Source organism: Mesocricetus auratus, unplaced genomic scaffold, assembly GCF_017639785.1.
Source record: "Mesocricetus auratus isolate SY011 unplaced genomic scaffold, BCM_Maur_2.0 Super-Scaffold_100029, whole genome shotgun sequence".
In the NCBI taxonomy this organism is placed as follows: domain Eukaryota; kingdom Metazoa; phylum Chordata; class Mammalia; order Rodentia; family Cricetidae; genus Mesocricetus; species Mesocricetus auratus.
Window position 1 is genome coordinate 14,512,382 of NW_024429210.1, and position 22,159 is coordinate 14,534,540.

The 22,159-nt window shown below is 42.8% G+C and overlaps 1 long non-coding RNA gene across 1 annotated transcript in view; it reads left to right on the forward strand.

Moving 5' to 3' along the window:
- Window positions 1-21,655, forward strand: part of LOC121134640 — a 46,647-nt gene extending 24,992 nt beyond the window's left edge. Inside the window, exon 3 of the long non-coding RNA XR_005871738.1 lies at window positions 21,471-21,655. This is a non-coding gene — a long non-coding RNA (uncharacterized LOC121134640). The remainder of the gene's footprint in view (window positions 1-21,470) is intronic.
- The last annotated feature ends 504 nt before the right edge of the window (window positions 21,656-22,159 follow it).

Sequence of the window (22,159 nt, forward strand, 5' to 3'; positions counted from 1 at the left end):
TTTTTGGTCTGGACGACTCTTAGGAAGAAGATGGAGGGAAGGACAAACAGTATTGGTTTTTTTTGCTGTTTCTGTGTTTTCTTTTTCATTTTCTGATCTTGATTTCTGGACAAACTTCTTAGCAATGCCTGCATTTACTCAGATACTGAAGGATGTCTGGTGATCGCCACCCAAGAAGCAAAGCAATTTGAGCATGGATGCCTCGGTATTAGAGCACTGGCTACTGGTCCCAGGACCATGGGTGCTCACAACTGGCTATGACTCCAGTTCCAGGGGATCTGATGTCCCTTCTGGCCTCCATGAGTGCCAGGAGCGCACATGATGCACAGACAGGTGGGCAAAACACCCAAACGTACAAAATAAAATAAAAAACAACTGCCAACAAACAAAACGAAAACAAGACTTCGTCCCTTAAATAAAGCTAATTCAAGGGAAATCTCACCCCTATCTGCTGCCCTCTTTTCCATGTCTAAAGTTGGTGCATTTTAATCCTGGTCTTCAAAAGGTTGAACAACTGCAGGCAAAAGAATGCAAATTTTTCTCTCGTTAATGCTTGACTCACCTGTTGTCTTTCAGTTCATTCTTTCTTCTCAAAGCAGCTGGGTAGTTCAGAGGTGACCGTGCCAGCTATGTCACAAAACTTTCTTCTACCAGCCATGGCCCGTTTATGCAAACTTTAAAGAAACATGGAGGCAGTGTGTGTACAGCATGTCTGATCTCATTAACTCATTCATTCATCACTGAGCTCTGAGGATCCCCAGAGCCCACCCTGGGCAATGTCATGGAAGCAACCATCGTCCCTGACTTGCTCTTGCCTGTGCTCTGAGTGTCTCAATTGCTTTGCAAAGATGATTGTGTAGTTCCTGCAAAAGCAGTTCTGGAATCAAAAGTGGTGTGGGCACCCTACTATGAGAACCAGACACCAAGATCTCTGTGAAGTACTTCTCATACATATTCATTCGACACAAACTTGCTATGGGGGCAGGCGGAGGTTTCTTGATATATGTCCAACTTTGTAGGCTAAAGCAAAAAATACAACCCATAGAGTCCAAGTCATTCTTAAAGGTTAGTTGTGTAGGAGAGGGGGAAGTTCCTATGACCCCTTTGTTCTCCATCCTTCTCTTCTGAACCAGCTGTGTCTGGGTTCTTGCCTCCCAGGTCTCGTGGCCTGAAATGATGACGCTTCTCCACAGAGTTTTACATCTTCCGTTCACATGAGAGAAAATCATTGGCAAGGAAGTGCTACGCTCACTTCATAGGTTTTTCTGGCTGGTCTTGTCTGCAATGACCTGCTTTCCTTAAAAATGCTTCTCTCTCTATTCATGTCTTGGCAACCCTAATCATGGCAGGAAGTAATGTTAATCTTATCAGGAAGTGCTGAATAGGGATTGAAAAGTGAATTCCAACCACAATGCGTTTGTGGATAAAAGAAATAACTTGTATGTACTTTTAGGAGACTTTGTTCATGAGTCCTGACACTTTACCTCTATGCGGCCCGGGGTGAACAGATCATTAAGCTAGACACAGAGGGGTAGCCAAGAGGAATATGATTCTCCATGGTATCACCACTTTCAGGTTAAGCCACTCTGTGATCTGTGCTATTTCTTTAGGGGAAATCTGATTTCAATTGACTCATATTGCTTAAAAAAAAAGTTCCAGCTCCAAAAAGCACCGCAAAAAGGAAATTAAACTATAAAAAGTGCATTAAGGTAAGGGTAGGGATCTAAGTTACTGGCCCAGAAACAAGTTAAAATCAAAGTTAGCAGCAGAACCCCTAAGTTACCATGGTTAGACATTGCAGATGCCACCAGTATTTACAATTGCCTGATCTAAAACAGTCTGTCTTGCAGTGGATAGTGACGTCATCAGAGGGGCACTTAGGACATGGGGATCTCCATGTTCTTATGTTCTTATGAGGATCCCCTGCTTTAACAGGTCTTGTGGAAAATCAGAGAAATAGAAAATGTCATTACCTAAGCCCAAGGGATGGGTATATTCTAGCTGAAAATACAGTTTCAATCAGGGGGCTTAGTGGTGATCTGTGGACTCACAATAGATCTTGGTGGCCCTTAATCTGCTTGGATATATTCTCTCCTTGACTCAGCCTCTCCGTTCTTTGTAACTCATATTTCTTCTTTAAGATGAGTGGCATTAGGGTAGTCAGCTGGGTGAGCAGGGGCTACCCATCAGCTATCCTATCCTGGGCAGTTTCTTGTCTTCTGTCCATTGTCTACTATCCAAGGATGTCATGTTACCAAGAAAGTGGACAAACACTGGAAAGAACAGAGCAGAAAACATTCGCATTGTCATGTAAGACAAGAGAAGAAACAAAGCAAAGTTACAACATAAGAAACAATGTGGAGAGTGGGCACTCCTGTTTTGCAGGCATGTAGATGTAACATGGATTTAATACAAGTGTGGCTGTGCCCATCCTAATTATTTCTTACACCTGGATGTGGCCCATGGGAAAATTCTCTCTAAGGCCATGCATTTAGGGTCTTGTATATTTTCAGGTTTCCTTATTAAGTAGAAACCAGAAGCCTTTTTATGTCTCCATGGGGACAGTCTCAGAGCTCGTATCAGCAACAAAGAAACTATAACCTGAGGTGTTGAGGTTAGGGCTGAAAGCCCGAATGGTCTCAGTCCTGGAGACGTGGGATGCCAGGGACCTGAGTGTCCTGGATTGCTGCTATGGCCATTTCTTTAACAGTGAATAGTTGTCAGGCTTAAGAGAATTATTGAGTTTTAGCAAGGAAAACAGTTTAAAGAGAAGTGTGTGTGAATGTGGGTGCCTGTGCACACACATATATAGGACTGTGTGCTGCCTTATAAATTTGGTATAAATGTTTTAGGACTGAATGTCAATACTGGGAAGAAAGTAGTGGAAAGGAAAGGATGGAATATCTTTTCTAGGTTGAAAAAATTCTTGGCAATAGGTATTAATTGCACACCTGGAGTCACAGACCATTTCACAACGTTATCTGTGATCTCCTCTTTCCAATGAGGTTGGGTATGCCTCTATTTGTTAGTCTCCACTGCTAATTGTTTCCAGACTCATCAGAGTACACTTTCTGATGGTTTCCCCGCCGAAACTGGCCACTTTGGAGATGCCCTGGGGTGTGGAAAATGTCCAAGTCTTGGCTACTGGCTTGGAGAAACTTAGGGACTGGCCACATAGCAGACAGTGGTGAGAGACACAGAGCATAAAGTTAGGGGCTTTTCAGTAAGCACCAGGCTTTGTGGGCTTGGGGAGGAGAGCTGTAGTTTGCCGATGTGGTGATGAAGTCGGGGAGAAGCATGCTGGCAGCTGCAGAGACGTGGGTAGACTCACCTTCAGGCACACCTCAGTCCTGCAGGCCGAGGGCCAGCAGGGGGCGCACAAGGTAATAGAGTGTTTGATAACCTGAGTGCTCTGTGGACTCTCAGGAATCAGAGCAAGGGGGTGGCTGTCACCTGCCATTGTGGGAACTCGGACTTTGCCTGCTGTCTTTGCACAGTCAGCCATGTTCTGTTCCCTGCTTCACTCACAAAATGTGTTCCATGGTTATGAAGAAACAAGCCTCAAAGCAGGCTGTCCCAAAGAGACTACGAACAAACATGCAAGAACCAGACAAGGGAGAGAGACAAATTGTCCAGTTGCTGACCGTTCTTTGAAACATCAATAGTCCTCTCTTCTTTGAATTGTTAGGTAGCACGAGGAGCTCGCAGGAATATGTCATCTGCCTCAGGAAATGGGCTAGTTAGCAGAATTCAGCAAATCAATGACTGTTGGAAAAGATTTAGGGAGGCTAATTCAGCCTGAGCTTTGGTGAAACATGCATTTCAAAACATTGCTGCTTGTGTTTATTCTAAGCAGAACTTTGCGATTGTGGTTTTTCTCTGAGGAAGCCCGCATCTCACGGGTCCGTCCTGCCAGCTTTACGGTGGAACTTGTGTAGGTTCATCGGAGAACAGTACAGCTTCACCTGGCTCAGGGTCTTTCTGTGTAACCACCTCTATCAGAAGCCCCACTCTCGGTCTCTTCCCCTGTCCTTTGTCTAGTTATGTCCAAGTCACCAAGCAGCCATTTCAGTCTCAGTCTAGATGTCTTCAGGGGTCTCCACCACCCCTTACAGACCATACGGTCACAGGCACTTTCAATCGTTCTTCATGGCATGAAAAAAAGTTTACAAAGACACATGCATTTTTATAACTATTTCACTCACCTCTATCCTGCTGGACAGAGGATCAGGAACTCTGTCCTTCTTCAGAGTATTGTGTTCTCAGCATGAAGTATGTATGGGTCTGGCATGCATACCTGATAAGAGTCCTTAACTACTAATTTGCTGAATGAAAGAAGTACAAACGATGATTATTTTGCAGCTGCTAATAGCATATGTTACCCTCTGTTAAGGCTGTGGGAAGATGTGGAATTGAAGCTTAGATCGACATGGACAGGAGACCCTTGACAAACAGCAGCCTTTGAGGAAGAGGAATGGGGTGGAAGGGGGCTCAAGGAGAGCTAGAGAGTGAGACGCAGTGTGAAGGGCCTTGTTGGCTAAGAGTTATGTGAAAATATATACAGAAACGATGGTGACCACGGCACTGGACCTCATGTGGGTTAAAGCAGCGGCCACCATTCAATATTGGGACCTAAAGAACACTACTACTTTGGTTATTCTCCATTCGTAAGTCTTCTGGTTTCATGTTTGAGACATCATTAGGAAGGATCTGTTAACTCCTAGGCAGTCACTTTCCATGTCTTCTGTTCATGCAATGACCGCATCACTAACAACATACCATCAAATCTAAAAATCCTTGACTCAAGCAATCTGAGTGGGAAAACTTCAGACAGGACATGGAGAATAGACTTGCCTGCTGGTAGGGACTTGTTAGACTCACAGACAGCAGAAACTCAGGTCAGTGTGTTTTTCAGTTCCTTATCCTGCCAGTTTCAAGGCTGGTGCTGCAATTTCCCTGACCCATCACCTCCAAAAAGGACCACAAAGTGTGAAAGAGAAGGCTTGCCAGTGAGACAGCTTCTTTCCTGGTCCAGGTCCTATTTTAATGTTATTGGCTAGTTACGTTTTTCTCCCTAGGCATATTGAACATGTGCCCCCAGATCTATAAAATGTCCAATTATGAAGATATTCAGGAAACAACTCAGTGTGCAGGCACTCAAAAGATAGAAGACAATATATGTTTTTTAAACTTATAAAACACTATTTCTCCTGATATTCTTAGCTCCCTAACCAAATACTCAAGAGTAGGAAAATACTGAGATTGAATTTTCTAAGTTAGGAATTGAAGAATGACCATTTAGAGCAAATCGAAGTTCTATCTCTCACCTTCCAAGTATCTGAAGACACTATGCAATGGTATCATTTTAGAATCCACCAAGGAATATTCCAATGCTTTGATCCACAGGGTCCTTCTCCCTGAGGAACCCCTACCCCCACCTCAGGTGTGGAATGATGGGAGACCTGGGCTAAGAAGTCACCCAGTACTTGGTAAACTGGAGAAAGGGAAATATGTTGGAGATTTAATCTGGAATGCAAACCTGATTGTACTTATTTTGATGTGGGTTTCTCTGGGATCATTTTAAAGATCAGTGCCATATTACACAACTTGCACTGTTCTGGAAATAGACTCTGGTTGGTTGATGGCTTTGCTGTGGTTTTTCTGTATTTCTAGAGATCACATTCCATAATCCTGAGGCTTCCAAGGACAGCTGAAGTGGCTGCCTGATGTACCACCTGTGTGCCCTTTCCTGTCACTCCTGAGTCTGTAGTGGAGATGAGGGAAGGTAAATATAAAAATATCTGGGCTGCCCCTGAAACACCCCCCCTGGACATCTTACTGAGCCATACGTCCCTGCTTTCCAGAACATGTTTAGCTGAGGGAAAGCTGGGATTTTACCACTGCTCTTAGAGTATGTGCCATATAAAAAGGACTACTTATAGGGCTAGTTTATAAGGATGCTGATTGATTCACAATAGAAATTCACTTAAATAATAATTCCAAACCTGGCTGTGTTGGTATCCAGGCAGTTTGACTCCATTCCAGGAACACTGGAAGACATTCTATATATGGTATTTTTAATTTAATTTTATTTCCATCTTACAACTCAGCTATCCATAAGGTTTTTCGTACAGACTGGGATGGTTCCCTTCACTCCTCTGCATTCTGCCATCTTCATGGGTATGAGGAGTTTGGGCTTAGTATTTCTGCATTACACGAATGTTCATGCTGTGGGGTTTCAGGGTGGCTCCATTCCCACCAAACATGATAGGAACAGTTTATCAGTGACAGTAAGTTTGGCTTCTAACCTAATACTGCCTGTTGATGGCCTTGCATGCCAAGCAGTTATAAAGCATATAGTAGACAAAGGGCCTAGTGCAAAATTGGAGATGGGGTGCAGCTAATTGGAGATGAAGATTAGTTCATTCATCTGTTGATGAATTACACGTATTAAAAATGTACTAAATGCCGGAAAACTGTGAAAGGCGTGCACATGCGCGCACACATACACACACACACACACACACACACACACACACACACACACTTTTTTCTTTTAGATCAAACTAAAGCCTGAATTCTATACGAAGACTCAGTCCCCTCATTAGGAGCTTGCATGTGCTTGGGAGCAAGGTGGGTACTCTACCATGGTGGTATCTTTGTCACATTGGAGAAATGACAAATTTTGATCATAAGAACTTCTGGATCCTCTAGTGTTTTATCTTATTCCTGTCCCTGTTCTTTGTTAGTGACTAATTGAGACAATGTATTTTAGCTGACGTACAATGAGTGGCAGAAACATTGTGGAGGCAGGAATGTGTAATAGGTGCTGTCAGGAAATAGGCAAGCCTGACAAATTCATAACTGACATGAATGGACTTTGTTATGAGACTTGCCCTGTACTATAGGAGTCCAAATGAGGGAGGGAGGGAAGAAGGGAGGAAGAGAGAGAAAGAGAGAGAGAGAGAGAGAGAGAGAGAGAGAGAGAGAGAGAGAGAGAGAGAGAGTATAAATGCATCCCTAGCCTACATAATGAGAAAGGTGTCTTAACAGGAGGTACCACTGAGTGTCACATTCTGGTTCTTCTAGGCCTAGTTTTTTGTAGCTCATGCTTTTCGAATTCCTTCTCCTGGGGCTTACACAGTATCTGTTATTTGATTAACACCCCTGTCACTGGACTGCAAACTCCTTCAAGGTAGAAACAATCCCTTCTCATTCATAGTATCTTGAAATCTTGAATACAGTTTAGAAGGTATTAAAATATTTAACGACTGGATGGACATAGATAAGTTATAGAAGAATAGGGGGCTGAGAGGATAGAAGGTCTTCTAGATGGGAAGGGACTGAATCGTTGCTAGAAGCAAATGGCTCACATCAACCCTCAGATGGCTTGTATAGGGAGTGACACACTGTACCGCATCCTCATCAGTGATCACTGAGGACATTCTGACAGCTGTGTGGAGTGTCTGTGGCCTGTCTTGAAAAAACAAACAAACAAACAAAAAAAAAACGAGAGGATGCATCACCTCTTATTTGCATAAACTCTTCTTGTACCTAGTAGGTGCTCATTAAATATTTGAGCCACAAATGGGCATATGGATGGATTAACTGATGCTTTCTGTCCCACAACCTTTTGGAATAACAAGCTATCATTGCCTCCCCCCTTCCCCCTCCTGTTTCTCACTTAAGCCATGTCTTTATGCTGTGAGAAAAATGGCGCAGTATGGGGACTGGAAAGCAGGGCATCTGGTTCACCAGATATGCATATGGCCACAGCATATGGCAAACCCAGGGCATTTGACCATCGTGCTCATTAGGACGAGCAGACAAACTGGGTGCCTCACACTCCCTGTGCCTGTGTCATTCTCCCTCAGCATGCCGGCCTGGCGCTAATCATCAGGGCACTTGCCTTTCAGAGCAAGTCATTCCCTCCATTCTCTCACCTTCCATTTCTCAGAAATGCTCTCCTCTCTCGTACTCACTTTCAGTTGCCCATTGACTTCAATCTCCCAGGTTGGATCTTCACCAGCAGATCCCAAGAAATGTCTTCAAACCACAAACGGTGACCCCAGCAGCTCATGGCCTGCTCAGGTGGGCCAGAAGAGAGCACAACGCTTACTTCCCTGTGACTAAACATTGCCTATACTCTTCTCAAAGTCTGATAATTATCTTTGCACAAACAAAAAGAAAACCCAGCCCACCCTAGATCTCTGGTTTTCACCCAGGGACCCTCTAACTTCAGGAAGAATGCCAGTAGAAATGCAACCTACTCCAACCCTGGCAGACAAAACAAGAAAACCAGCTACTCCGACCACTCAGGCTGAATGCGTCTTCAAAAGCCGAGGAACTGCACCGCGCTTGGATTTTTTTGTGTGTCTGTGGTACCTCCTCCCCCCCATTCTGGCTCCAGCCTTTCCAAGCCCGCTGAATGTTTATATGTGTTCCCTCTCCTCAGACTTCCTGCTCCCACCTCACTAAGAAATTTCTAATCCTCAGTTCTCATTGGCAATGGCTGCACCCTTTATTTGGTTCATTTGCATGTTCGATTTTTGTTCAGGTTATTCTTCTCTTGTAGTATTTCAAAAAAAGATGAGAAATGAGATCAAAACTCATATTAACCCCGGTGGCATCCCCTTTGCCTCTCATTTATTGCTATTCTTTGTTTATCATCTTTCAATTTTCAGTCCAGATGACAATACTGTCATACAAATCAATTAGAGTCAGTTTCACCAGATAGGTTTACCGGAGCTCGGATGCTCCCCCTACTTTCCAGCTGCGCCGTCCATCCCAGTTCCCTGATTGCTAGACAGACATCACTCCTTTCATCTGCCAGTAACTATCAAAAACTAGTAACACATTTGTCCGGAAGGATTTATTCTGAGCACACGTCCGTTCTACTCTTTCTTCTTAAGCATTGCTGATGATTTGATTGAATCCAAAATAGTTGCAGATTTTCCTCGTTTATTACCCACACCATTATTTCAAGGTAGGAAAAACGCAGACTTTTTTTCTTTAAAATAGTTTTATAGACAAAGTGAAAGATTTTTCATTCTTGCTTCAAATTCATTGTGAAAACAGAAGGCAGTTTTCCCAGATGGAAATCTGTCATATCATTATGGAAATGTCAGATTTCTACCCGGGGCATATTGACAAAAAGCCATGGTTTTTGCCCAGGGGGTGGAATTTCACAAATTTTCCCAAGAAGAGCTGTGCTCCCTGGTAGAAGGCAGAGGCAATTTCCTTTCCTATTGGGGGCTTTCAGTATGGATACTAAGAGATTCAGGCAAATCCTGAAAAGAGAAAGAAAGACTAATATCCCCATTACCGGCTGCAGGGGCTTGGCTCTTACTTGGTGTCACTCCAGGCTGTATTGCAATAGTGTTAGGGTCACCCTCAGTGGCACTGCACCAAATCAGTGTCTCATCTCATCAAACGGGAGGAAAGATTCATACATGATTCCACCACATCACTACCACCCCATTAGTTAATTGATGTGCTTGCCTTAAGATGCCCCCGAATTTTGGCAATTGTGTTTTTCTCCCCTGGGAAACAGCATTTGGAACCTTTGCTAGCAGAGTACTCCTGTGTGTATCAGAAATACTTGCAAATCATGTCCATGTTAATGAATGATAGGACATTTTTAGGCAAATGAAGCACCCTAAAGAGTCTCATCTACTTATAGTCACCAGAATCTCACACTTTAAGTAGATGAAAGAGAGTTGGAAAGGCCCAAGTCATGGCAGAAATAGCCCTGGGACATGTTACTCTATTCTGTTACATAAAGTCTGGCTGCCCTGTGTAACAGCCTACAGACTAACGCAATACAAATGGATCTAAAGATTTCCTTAAATAAAGATTTGATATTCTCAACCAAAGCTTCTTCCAAAGATTATATTAGGACAGGCACTCAGATTCACTAATATAAATATTTTTGTAGCACAAATACCTGCATTAAAAAACTACCAATAACTTCAGACTTCAAAGGTCTGAACTTCAAAAGGTTTCTTGCATTCTGCTTGATGGGACAGCATCTTATGCACACATGCTTTCTCTCCCCTGCTAAATGCCTTCATAATGAGCTTGGGTTCAGATTTTGTGAATCAGAGCCAAGTAAGTCTATTTTATTATATTTGCTGGGAAATGAACTAGCTCGGGGTAATTAGGAAAGCAATTTTATTAGCTTCTATTTCATAAAGATTGTTTTTTAATCAGAGTCAGAACTTACTAGAAATGATTCTGTGCTCATTGCTTGGGTCTCAGGAAATGAAGGGAGGCACCATAGGTCCTAACCCACAGTAAAGGCAACGTGATGAAGACAGAAGCTCTGTGCTTAATCTCCTACAGTGCTGTAAAAAAGAAACTCAAGCTGACGACACTGTAAACAAAAGGGTCACAGCTAACGAGTACCTGCGTCTAGTTTATTATAGATGAGAGCCTTGTGAACTAAAGCACCAACAGCGTACTTTTAATTGACTATGGAGTCTTGGATTCAAGTTGTGGCTTGGGGTTGGGGGCCAAGGAGGGGACAGAGAGAGAAGGAAAGCTGTATCCTGCATGTGTATCATCAAAAGACAAATAGGAGCAGGAATTGGGTCTGATAGTGTATTTAGATAATATAGTGCAGCTGTGAAAAGACAAATGTCTTCTGGGCAAACAGCATATACAGGGGCAGGTACTTATAGGAAAATGAAGATTCCTGTTCATGCTTCTCCTGGCAGCCACGTCTGGAGCCCAGCACACTGTTTGGGGCACCTCATTATAAAGAGAACATCAATACTGTAAATTAGCAAGAACTCAAAAAAGGGTGATGAAAAAGATGAAAGAATTAGAAGAGATGACCTATAAAGAAAGGTTAAAGGAACATAACATTTAAAGCTTCCAGGAAAAGAAGCTGAAGGGACGGAAGGCTAGGCTGACCGTCTACAAATATTTGAGCAATAATAATTTTAAGGAAGGACAGGAGTGCTTGAGAATGGGCCTAATAAGAAGTAACAGCTTGAAGCTGAGGAAAGGGGAAGATGTTGGTTAGCGGACATTAGGAAAAATTTCTTCTCAGTAAGGGCAATTAGGCATTGAAGTGAACTGAGCTGCTGATGTGTGTGTCTGTGTGTGTCGGGGGAGGGGACTGCAAGTGTAGCCAGTGTATAAGAAGAGGTAACTGGAGCATCCAGGGGTCTGCCCTGGGCAGGGCAGCCAAGCCAGGAGATCTTTGCTCATGTCTGCCACTGGACCTAAGATATTAAAATGAGCATGCGTAAGGTGCAGGCAGACATGTAGCTGCCATCATATTTATATGGGAAATGTCTTTCCAGGAAGCTGTTCTTTTTTTGCTGTTGGTCATTAGTGTTGGTGTCCCTCCTTTCCTTTTCTAGCCCTCGAGACATTTACATAAATCACCACCCAGCACCCCAGAAGTCAGAGCTAGAGTGAGAAGGCTGGGTGTTTTTGACAGGAAAGCCCGCCTAGAAATGAATGGTGTGAGGGTGTGCACATCCATTTCTGTTGTGCAAGCAAAGGAAAATAGAGAAAATTGCCACATTTTATCATGTTGGATGAGCTTGAGCATATGAAACCTTGGTCAGTTGTGCATTCATAATCATCCTCCAATAATCACCACGTGGGATAATTCCCCCCAAATATTGCAGCTTCAACTTATTCTTTACATCTGATTCATAAGTGTTGGCCTTAAATGTGAGTCAAGAGTGTAGGCTGCAGGCTCCGGGTTCATTGGATTTATTCAACTTTAGTCTTTATTTATAGACATAAAGTAGATTATTGGTTGTAGCATCCAAACAAAAGAAAACATAGTGCAAGCATCCATTAATGTCTTCCCAAAAGGGAAATGGCACATTTCTCTTGGGTCTCTCATTCTTCTCTCTTGTAATATTAAGATAATGCCATAAACTTGTAATTACTTAGTGATGTTCTGAAGCACTTTACATCACTTGGTACAGAGACACAAATTCCCTCTCTGATGTGGATGTTTGTTTTTTTGCAATTTAGAAACTTGTGAAGTTTTGCATCCATACTGTTAAACCATATTATCTTGGGTAGAATGACACCTTTCAAATTGTGGGCATTGCATTATGTACATATGATGAAGCATTAATCTTCCGAACATGTTATTCTTCCTATAAGAAAGGAACATTATTTGGGCTGGCAGATGCATGGAGGAACTATATGAAAAACCGTTATTGTGCTTATAATGGAGACTTTTTCTAACTTCACTAATCATATCCAGGAAAACGAAGATACTTTGTAAGAGGGATCACTTACGCAGCATATTATTAGATGCTTGGCTTTAACATGCTTTATTATGTTTATTTATGTGCTCGAGGGGCACATGGTGTGCATGTGGCAGTCAGAGGAAAGCAGGAGGAGTGGGTTTGCTCTTTAACTCCTCAGGTTCCTGCGGTTTGAGCTCAGGTAGCCAGGCTTAGTAGAGAGTGCTTTTACTTGCTGAGCCATCTTTCTGGCCTGGGTGTTTGCTTCTGGCCACTTGTTTCTTAGGTTAAGAAGATATAACCCACACAGCTGTGACAGAACAGGGGGTGACCAGATGCTGACTCTCCCAGCACATCCCTTCAATTCTGCAAGAACAAGGCTGTAAAGTCTCTACTTCATGAACCTCTTTTCACTCATCTCAGATCTCTTACTGCTGGTGGCTAGGTGCTTTTATTTCTGATCTCTGCTCTACAAGACCTGCGGATTTTCAACTCAATGATTCATATTGTTGCCATCTTCCTGACATCCCTAGTATCATTTCTGTAGAGAGAACAGGCTTTCTGTTCTCAAGCTTGGCATTTCTTTATATCTGTAAGCTGTGGAGACTGAGTGGGACAATTTTTCTGAGCTTGCGGCAGGATGAAGGAGCCAGGCTCCATTGGTTCCTAACCTGATCAATAAAGCTATTGAGTTGTTTGAGGGTTGGGTGGAAAAGCTTAGGGGATGTCTGCTTCTTCCGGCTTTGGTCTCAATAGGTCTTTCTGCTTTGGGAGGCAGAACTCTCTTGCTTTGTTTTACCAAGGGCTCAGGACTAGGGAGTCATTGTTGAAGGAGCTCTCTCTCTCTCCCCAAGCACTGGCTGATCTGCTACTGGAAAGGGACGAGTAGACCTGAGACTCTGGATGCTGTTTACCTCCCTCAGCTGTTATGTTTCAGGTTAGGATCTAGGTCTTTGCTTTGCTGATTTCTTACCAAGTTTCTTCTGTAACATCACCACTTCGTTCCTAGGCCTGTCGCCTTTCTTTGCCTTAGGCCTCCAGCTAAACCACTTTATGTGAGCTCTGCACACATCAACCTTCCCTGTCTCTGAGGAGGCATGTGCTATGTGGTAACACTGTTCAAACCTCAGTAGAGATGCAAGCTGATGAGTTTCTTTGTCAGAGTATGGGCATGTCCCACGCCTCGACCATCCTGCTTAGCTATTAGCATCTGAAAACTTAATCATATGCTCTAAGAGGGGGCTTTTATAAAGATTTTACTCCTGCATGTTCATTTAAGATTTAGACTTGACATATTAATGCCAAATTTAAAACTGTGTCCTCTTTATTGCAATCCTCTGTAGTTACTAGGTTCTAATAAATATTATGTCCTCCCATCACGCAATTAAAATTTTCCACCTCATTTCACAATGCAAAACATTCACATGTTGTCAATCATTTTGAAACATGATTTTTTGACATCATATAATTTCACTTCATTTTTGCAGACAGACATCGCACCAGGAAATTATTTAAGAAAGAATCCTATTATATCTTTATTTTTCCACCAAATTTCACCTTCCAATGCAGTCATTTGTGTACATTTCAGTAATTTCCACAATAAATGTGCAAGGAGAGGGAATGGTAGTCCTCAGGCAGAAATTCACCAATGGGTTTGGCCATCCTCAGGGCTGAGGCTCAGTTGCCTGGACCAGTTAGAAAACAGTTTAGCCATGAGAAGTTTGCAAGCCTTGCTGCAGAAAGTGAAAAGGTTGCTGCTTCAGACAGCTACCACCTGGGGAGCTGGGAGGAAAACATGCGTGGGCTTTTGAACTCTCCTCTGTTTAATAACTAGCAGACACTAATGATTTGCCAAACATTCTGATTTAAAATGGCGGGAGTGGAAAGCAAGGCTGCCTGCTGGTTGTCAGGTAGCCCACCTGTTCTCCATACTAAAGTTCCCCTGACCTGTGCCCAGCGGAAACCTGTTACCCTTCAAGAGCTGCTAGATGCGCATGTACATCTTGTCGGGTTGTCCGGATAACACTCTGCGCTGCTGGCAGCCAGAAGCTCCTTCCTGGAAACACCATGTTGCCTTTTTAATGAAGGAAGATCCTTGGGGAATGATCTCTCTGGTGCTCAGCCTTTGGAGGGACTGGGGTGGGAGGCTGGCTGATGCCAGGAGGGCTCCTCCCTTCTGAGTAGAGAAGGGGAGCTAGGGAAATGCGGCTTTGGAACTGTGCTCTGCAGTACCAAGGTACCAACGGGAGGAAAAGCGCTTCCTAGAGTTTTTAGAAGGGTCAATCATATTATCCAGGTCCAGCTCCAGTGTTTGTGAGAGAAAAATAAGAAGCTAGGCATTGAGTGTGGGAAAATGTACCTAGAGAAGTGTAGTGATGGTCTGGTCTGGTACAATGGGCAGACAAGATGTTTAGAGCAGAACACGTTTTGTGGTAGAAGAGGATCCTGAGTGCCAATTTGTCACCACTTGTCATCCCAGGGAAGTTAATTTGATTAGCCTTCAGTCAAGATCACATGGACTTATAACAGTCGGAGTCATTGTTTCCACCTTATCACACAGTAACAAGAGCGCAAGCCATTCACTAGGCTTCACCCCTCACTTTCCAGTGCTTGGTTAGACTGGTCTAGGTTTATTACACATACTGGAATGTAGTCATCAGTAAATATATCAGAGGGAAAGTTTTGGTAGCGTAGGTAAGAATTTTTAAAAATTGGCTACATTTGATTACTATACTAATTATATTTAGAACTTTGTTAATGGTTAATCTTTAAGGGTGTATGGAATACATTGAGATTTCACAAGACATATCTACTATATGCTATGCTTTATAAAATTATGTCTCTTAAGGACACAGTGACTCAATGGATTTGGTATTATTGTCTTTGTTTGACACTGTGAAATACAAATTGCGTGACTGTGGTGGCAGAGCTCAGAATCAAATCTCTTGCATCCTAAATGTTTGTTCAATGATTCTTGACAATTAAATCCATACTATATTCAGTTATGGATATTCATACATGGTAATCCATTAATTATAGCCACGTGTGTCAGAAGTCCCATCTGCTTTTTGATGGACTGACTTGAAAATCGTGGATCCTTCATGATTAAAGCACAGGGCACTGCTTCCCCATCTCCCTTCTATTGAAAGGCCTATGCCATGCTCTTTACAGCCCAATCCAGAGGCCTGTCTCCAGGGATTAAGAGATGCTTAACTTTGTTCTCTACAGCCAATTGTGCTGCAATGAAGATAGCAATTAGCATTCATCATCCTGGGTGATTTTTCTCTCCCTCTCTGGGTTTACATAGTGCTTATCACTGTGATACCTAAATGCACTGCCATGCTTGCCAACTTCTCATGAAATAACATGGGGAGATGGAAGCCCCTTCCTCTGAATTTTTCAATGCCTACTTAGCTCACAGAAAACAGTGGAACCTTGTCAGCATCTCAGATATGTCATTCACTGAACTCCTCCACTGTCTACCCTTGCACAACATCACAGTGAGCAAATTTGTATGTGGTAGCAAGTAACTCTTTGAATTGCAAGATTCACTGCAAAGCCAGAGCTTTTGTGTATTTGTTTATTAACTACTCTGACAGGAATTACTTGGTACAAACTAGAGAAGCTGCTTCAGTCAGCTTCAAAGAAAATGTCATTAAAGTCTTCATGGCCATTCCATGCAACTCACTTGTATTGACAGGGGTGTGGAAATGAATAACTCTTAGGCCCTCTTCCCCATTCCTTCACCTCTTTTATGTTTATTTTTGTCTTTATTTTAATTTTTTAAAGACAAAATTCTTGGCTTATACATTACCCATCATGGCTGCCTTCTCAAATGGTGACCTGAGCCTACGAATCTATATACTTTTTCAGTTCCTATTCCCCACAAAGTAATACCATTTCTAGTTTGCTGTTTCAGATCCCTGAGGGTAAGAGTCCTCACTGGTCCAGTCCTTTTCCCTTTCCACAGTGATGACCATGGAGGGTGGGTAGAGATTGAAGGACACGCATGTCGGTTTTATGTGCTACACAGGCCTCCTAAGAAATGAAGCAATGATTGATAGAGAGGTTTGCATCTTTACAATGAAGTTTCTTAAGGATTGTATGTAGAAAGTAGGCTGTGAATTTTTATATCATGTAAGAATGAAAAACCAAAACAATGAAAAACAAAAACAGCAACAACAACAAAAACCCCACAAGTCTAATGTAGAAGCCATAAATGGCATGTTTCAGGTACAGCTACAGCCAGAGAGCACCAGGGCAAAGAAATGCCTATTGGAGATTTGGTGTGAATTCTCCATTCTTCTCTTACTGAAGTCACAAAACAGTGAACAGAAGCTTAAATTTGCTTAAATTTCTGTTTCTATACACAAACTGACCTCCTGGGATTGGTGGATAGAAGCTGACTTCAGCTGGCTCTTCTTATACACTGCCCACCAGGGAACACATGGAAGGCCATCTTGTCTACCCTGACCTCTGTGTTGTTCAGAGGTCTATTCAGTCATCACCAACCACTGCCAGGTTTGTGGGAATGGCTCCAATTGTCTTCCTGGGCACAAGCAAGCTCAGTTCTCTCTTCTGTTTCTCTCAGACAGCTTTCCAGAAATCTTGGGTAGATTTTTGTGATTTACTATGAAAGATTAGATTAGATCTAATATTGGGAAAAATTCCACTGAAGGTCAAGTTCCCTGGGTCATGATATTTTCTTACCCAATGACTTCTCTCAGTTCACTAGGTTGCGAGTAAGAGCAATGACTCGGCCCCATGGGCTAAGATTATCTGTATTCTAGCAGGCTGAGATGTCAGGTTCCTTCCTTTCATTTCTTAATCCCAAGTGAAAGTATTATGCAGGTCACATGATGACCAATGTGGCCCACTGAGTAATAAATATGATGTGACTTCTAATACTTTATTTGCAGACTTTTCTTAGAAGGCTTGGCCCTAATTTTGTGGCTGTTTTCTCTTCTAAATTGCTTTACCCCTCAGCTAGAGACAGACTGCCTCAGAGGTGCTTGAAGCCTGTGTTTTAACCCTACTGACAGAAGTGCACTAACATAGAGCACCATTGCAATTTCCCCATGTTCTGAAGACTGCATTAGTCTTTTGTCTTTCTGAGGGGCTAAACCTTGGGCTGAAGATGCTCAGAGATGGTCATTATACATTTCTAACTGCTCCCTGGGTAAACTACAAAAACGTTGTGAACCCCAGCCTGACTGTAGTTATACAGCAATGTGAAGAGACACTTGCTTTTGAAAGAGCTACTGGTTCTTTTGTTTAAAGAATTGTTTCACATGGGCAAATGGGAACAGGTAGAGTCTTTCAGGACCATGTAACAACAGAAACAACAGGATCTAGAGAGCATTTATTAGACCTAATGTTCAACATGACTCATACAGATCAACTCACTTAATTCTAACTCTATTTTTTGAGGTGTCAACTTAGATAAAGAAGTTGAGGTCTAGAGAGGTTAAGTAACTAACCAAGAGTCTCAGAACATACAAGAAATTGCTTAGAACCAGAACCTAGTGTGAGTCAGAGCCATTGCATGCATGACCATTATATTATATTGCCTTCTGGATGAGACTCAAACCAATCCACTTTAATGTGTATGCTGAAAGAGGCTGAACTTAGTTATGTAGGAGCTCTCCCTCAAACCCTCTCAAGACTGATGGTGTGCTCACCTATCACAGTAGAGAGTTGAAGGCAACCAGCAAAAAGAAGAGGATAAGCTTGGGAGAAGAACTCTGGGAGCAGAAGTGGCAGAGGGACCAGGAAATTCCTGGGAGGAATGTAGAGGAGAGAAGAATTCTGTCTCCCCTTTTCAGCAGCTTCTCTCTGCACTCAAGGGGCCTGGTGCTTGATGATAAACACTTCTCCAGAGGGAAGATTCTCAATGGCAAAGAGAGATGTTCTGGATATGGAGAGGCATTAATGTAAGGCTAGAATTTCCCACAATGCATCTATGCTCAATGAGCTGTCCCTGCTGGAGAGTGTGAGAAACAGAGGCTGGGTTCACCCACAGTAGGGGAAAATCAGGATAGAACTGCCATGGGGAGGGCTTCATATTTGGGCAAAATCTAGTAGGGCAATTAGAAAGCCATGGGATGGCAATGAGATAAGGGTCAAGCCCTTCATGGACATAGCATGAGCTTCCAGACTACAGTAGTGGTGGGTGAGTGCTCAGTAGAGCAGACTCCTCTCTCCTCGTCCTGCTGCCCCCATATATCCCAGACCTCTGGACTACCCCTCATCTAATCCCTTCTTATGACTTCAGACACCACCATGTTGCTTACGTAGTTGTTTGCGCCTTCTTCTTGGGAGTGCATGCCCTGCGTGATTAGTGTTATTTTGTTAATATTTTGATCACAGTTTAAAAGGCTTATTTCATGCATTATAAATAGTGGCGAGTGAATGAATGTGTTATTGGGAGTCCAGCAGGACAGAAGTTTGGGGGTTATCAGTGTCCCCTGCTGAGCCTTGTTCTTTACTGTCTGCATTTCAGCTGTTTAGGGGTAGGTGCTGACTGGGTATGCACTCTTGTCCTCTCCTCTACTCTTCTTTGCTTTCCTCTCTTCCTTCCTCCCACCCTCACCCCTACTCTCACACTTCTCTACCTCCCCCACCCTCACTCCACATTTCTGTCTTCATTTCTCCATCTTCACCCCACACTTCTCTCTCCATCTCCCCTACCTTCAACCCTACCCCTGAACTTCTCTCTCCATCTCCCCTACCTTCAACCCTACCCCTGAACTTCTCTCTCCATCTCCCCTATCTCCACCCCTACCCCTGAACTTCTCTCTCCATCTCCCCTATCTCCACCCCTACCCCTGAACTTCTCTCTCCATATCCCCTACCTTCAACCCTACCCCTGAACTTCTCTCTCCATCTCCCCTACCTTCAACCCTACCCCTGAACGTCTCTCTCCATCTCCCCTATCTCCACCCCTACCCCTGAACTTCTCTCTCCATATCCCCTATCTCCACCCCTACCCCTGAACTTCTCTCTCCATCTCCCCTATCTCCATCCCTACCCCTGAACGTCTCTCTCCATCTCCCCTATCTCCACCCCTACCCCTGAACTTCTCTCTCCATCTCCCCTACTTTCACCCCTACCCCTGAGGTAAGAGTTTAGGGTGGGTGAGATGGCTAGAAACGACCAGGGGACAAGGAAACTCTTACAGTGAAGGAAGCAGACAGACCTCAGAGGTTGCAACCCTCTTGTTCTGGATCTAGAGAGCAGAGTTTCCCAGATACAGAACAAAGTCCACCTGTGGCTTCAGGTTAATTGTTTGCTGCCATAAAAAACTTTCAGAAGCCATGGGCTTTATCGAGGGAAGAAAAACTTCAAACCTGGCTCCTTTGATGACATTTCCTGTTTGCGATGATTTTTTCCTTGCTTATCTAACAAACATTTCTATAGTGCTCATTGTACACCAGGGACTGTTGTAACTAGTTCTAAAGCAAATAATATTCCTCCCCTTCACAAATAGAGAGGCAGGGGAAGAGGGCACCAGGTAACTTGCCACCGCGCAACAAAGCTGTCACCACAGAAAGCTGCAGCTAGTGCCCAGGCTGGCAGGTCTGCACCCCTCCCCCAAAACACAGCTGTGGCTCCCAGCTATCGGCCAGCACACCACGTCTGAATCTGAGGATATGTTGGTGGGTATTGGTTGAGGTCTCATTAAGAATCTTCCACGAATTCTCTATATCCTTGCAATGGTGACAAAATCCTACAGTGGGAGATAAACGATAGTTTTCACTTCCAAGAAATAAGAGTTCCCTATCCGGTTTGTCTTAATGCATTGATCAGCTAGTATGCGTATGTACATAAATAATATTTTACATATATAAACATACATATCAGAATGTGTGTGCTTATACATATATATATTCAAATGCTACATGAATATATTTTGCCTAATCCATAGAGAGCGTCATCAATATTTCTTCTTTATTCTTTTTTATGCCAGCAGCTTTCTTCATGCATTTCCATTTTTCAGAGTGATTGGATTAGGTCGCATATACTTCTCCTGAAATATTAAGTACATACAATCACATCCACACACATTGGGCCTGTAGTTATGATCTATCATTTCGAAAATCCACATGGCAACAAAGAACACAACAGGGCCGAGTGCAGTGAAGTATTGGGTCCAAAGAACCTCCTGCCATTCATCTTCTGCTAATGCAGGGCCCAACAAGACCCTGGAGTTGCTGTCCCGTTGGCAGATCCTTTGTGCTAAAACTCTGAAACTACATAGGAATGCACACATGCTCGCGCGTGCACACTACACTGGCCTGCTTACACTGATTTCATGTTTGTTTATGAGGATGAATCAGAGAGAGTTATAGTCAAGTAGGCAAAGGAGGGTTACCTAATGTGACATTCCTGGGCTTTTTTTTTTTACGGGTGATAAGATACTAGCATACGTGTCTATCTAACTTGTTGAATCTCATCTTCACATTTATTTTTGGAAAAGCAATGCTACATGCAGAATAGAATGGTTGGGACGGATTGGCATCATTTTAAGCTTCTAATTGACACCACCCAACAACTTCCCACACATTGCTTTCCCTCAGGAACCCCTGGGTTGAAAGCTCCAGGTCTAGGTGTCTAGGTCTCAGCTGGTTCGTTTGCCTTCCTCATAGGGTTTTCTATGTGTTGTCTCCTACTTCAAAGACCAGTCGTGTTTAGTATTGTACATTTTCTCGACTGGTAGATGTCACTATACCTACTTCCTAGACTCCTCTGTATTTCCCACATTAGGCCATTTTATTTTATATCTTACCACTTGATTTTGGCATGCTCACACCTGTGAACACGCATTGGCTTTACTATCATCTTTCCTTAAAGACGAATGCTCAGAACTTGAGTCCTTGTCCTTTGCCTTAAAACAGTTCAAAATTGGTCTAAAGTTGAATCTATAAGTAGAAAGAAAAAAAACTACCAGTCTCTTCAATATTTTCACATACAATTCATGGAAAAGTAAATTTAATTATATTAGTCGTTTTGTTCCACAAGGAAAAAAAATCTTGTATCCTGTGACGACATGGTATTACTCACTGAGTAGTCCTATCCTTAGCTATTTATGTCATCTACAGTACTCAAGCATCCAGATTTAGCTGGTCCTTTTGTCCACACAACTCACCATATAAGGATGCTCTTACATATGTACAGATCCTTGTGGTTAACATCATGAACCAAACATCCTGATTATTTCGTGATTTTTTTCTTTTTGCATTTCAGCTGGATGCTTCGGCTTTGTGCAGACAGATTGCAGCACGCTTGCCAGTATGTGTCCTTTTGAATCTGCTTTATTGATGTAGAACAAAGTTTCATTTGCTCACCGATTTTAATTTGAGAAAGAAAAGCTAATGGATGCTGGATTGCCTTCTTCAGAGAAGGTAATAAGCCTCATATGTTTTATAAAAAGCTACCACCCTCTGATTGTCAAAGTTTGCTTCTTTCTTTCCAGATTCTTCTTTGTATTGTTTTACAATCTAGGTATATCTGTTTAACATGAAATGCAGAAAATGACAGGGCTCAGACAGCTACTGCATCCAGTGACAAAGATTACTGTCATCCTGGCTCATCAGTTAATTCATCATTGGCAATGGTCCATTCCATTTCCTGGTAGCCTAGCAACAGCCAATGATGGGGAGGGCTGTTTGCCATGTGACAATGGTATGTGGTACTTTCCAGAATGCTTTTACATAAAAATAGGATGATAATTTATAAATTTACATTTTTATTTTAATAAATGGGAATATTTGGTTTTAGGGGTTGACATTCACACGGGAGCCAATTTTATTGTGCAGACCATGACTTTAAAGTGCAGGACTGGTGACTGGAGAACAGAAATGGAGCCGTCAGTTTCACACATAAGTGGGGCTTGAAGTTGAGAGCCCAAATGCCTTACTTTACCTGACTGTGAG